Raw genomic sequence first — 1,591 nt, 5'->3', positions numbered from 1 at the left:
GGGCACCGGCGGGGCCGCCCGCGGCTCACGGGCACCGCGCCTTCAGCTGGAAGTAGGCGTCGAAGCGGCTCTGCGCGTAGTCCTGCGGGGAGAGCGGCCGCGCAGCCCGCGGCTCCCATCCCGTCCCGTGCCATCCCGTCCCAGCCTGTGCCATCCTGTCCCATTCCAACCTGTGCCATCCCGTCCCAGCCTGTCCCATCCCATCCTGTGCCATCCCGTCCCATCCTGTGCCATCCCGTTCCAGCCTGTCCCATCCCTGTCCCATCCTAACCTGTCCCGTCCCATCCTGTCCTGTGCCATCCCGTCCCATCCCGTCCCGTCCCATTCCAGCCCGTTCCATCCCATCCCTTCCTGTGCCATCCCATCCCATTCTGTGCCATCCTGTCCCATCTCATCCCATCCTGTGCCGTCCCATGCCAGCCTGTCCCATCTCGTCCTGTCCTGTCCCGTTCCAGCCCATCCCATCCGATCCCATTCCGTCCCATCCTACCCCATCCTACCCCATACCATCCCATCCTGTCCCATCCCGTCCCAGCCCATCCCGTCCCATCCCGTCCCGTCCCTGTCCCCCGCGTGCTCGCGCCGCCCAGCCCTGCCCGCTCGCTGCGCCCGTGCCAACGCGGCGGTGCCACGCGGGTGCCAGCAGGGCCGCTGCACTGCAGCCCGGCGGGGCGCGCGGCCCCGCGCCACGCACCAGGTACCCGAACTTGATGGTGGAGATCTTGGCCTGCAGGATGGACCAGAGCCCCCAGAAGAAGTGGGAGGCCAGCGCGAACCTGGCGGGACAGCGGCCGTGAGCAGCGGGACCCCGGGGCGCCCCCGCTGCGGGCAGCGGCAGGACGGGCACGGAGGGGCCGCGGGGGCTGCGCGGTGCCGAGGAGCCGCAGCCGCAGCACCGCAGCCGCAGCTGCACCCTGCAGCCACAGCACTGCAGCCGCAGCACCCTGCAGCTGCAGCACCGCAGCCACAGCACCGCAGCTGCAGCACCCTGCAGCCACAGCACCCTGCAGCTACAGCACCGCAGCCGATGCACCGCAGCCGATGCACCCTGCAGCTACAGCACTGCAGCCACAGCTGCACCCTGCAGCCGCAGCACCACAGCCGCAGCTGCACCCTGCAGCTACAGCACTGCAGCCGCAGCACCGCAGCCGATGCACCCTGCAGCCACAGCACCACAGCCGCAGCTGCACACTGCAGCTACAGCACCGCAGCTGCAGCACCGCAGCCACAGCTGGAGCCACGACCCCACAGCCCTGCACCTGCAGCAGCAGCACCACAGCCACAGCTGCACCCTGCAGCCGCAGCCCTGCAGCCGCGGCCCTGCAGCCGCAGCCGCAGCCCTGCAGCCACAGCTCCGCAGCTGCAGCACTGCAGACACAGCACTGCAGCCAAAGCTGCACCCTGCAGCTGCAGCACCACAGCCACAGCACCGCACCCACAGCCCCACAGCTGCAGCCGCAGCCCTGCAGCCGCAGCCCCACTGCTGCAGCCCCAGCCCCGCAGCCGCAGCTGCACCCTGCAGCCCCAGCCCCGCAGCCGCAGCCCCAGCCCCGCAGCCGCAGCCCGGCAGCCGCAGCCCTGCAGCCGCAGC

At 71.2% G+C, this 1,591-nt stretch overlaps 1 long non-coding RNA gene across 1 annotated transcript; it reads right to left on the bottom strand.

The window, feature by feature from the left end:
• Positions 1-7: 7 nt before the first annotated feature.
• LOC112957502 lies at positions 8-776 on the bottom strand. The gene is made up of 2 exons (XR_003251229.1): positions 695-776; positions 8-82 (listed from the first exon to the last, which is right to left on the bottom strand). It is a non-coding gene; the product is annotated as an uncharacterized LOC112957502 (long non-coding RNA).
• Positions 777-1,591: the final 815 nt, after the last annotated feature.

The sequence above is a fragment of the Nothoprocta perdicaria genome, unplaced genomic scaffold (assembly GCF_003342845.1).
Source record: "Nothoprocta perdicaria isolate Ctin4 unplaced genomic scaffold, notPer1 scaffold_720, whole genome shotgun sequence".
NCBI classification, from domain to species: Eukaryota; Metazoa; Chordata; class Aves; order Tinamiformes; family Tinamidae; genus Nothoprocta; species Nothoprocta perdicaria.
The sequence above is the reverse complement of the archived record's forward strand: the minus strand, read 5'-3'. Positions and strand labels throughout refer to the sequence as shown.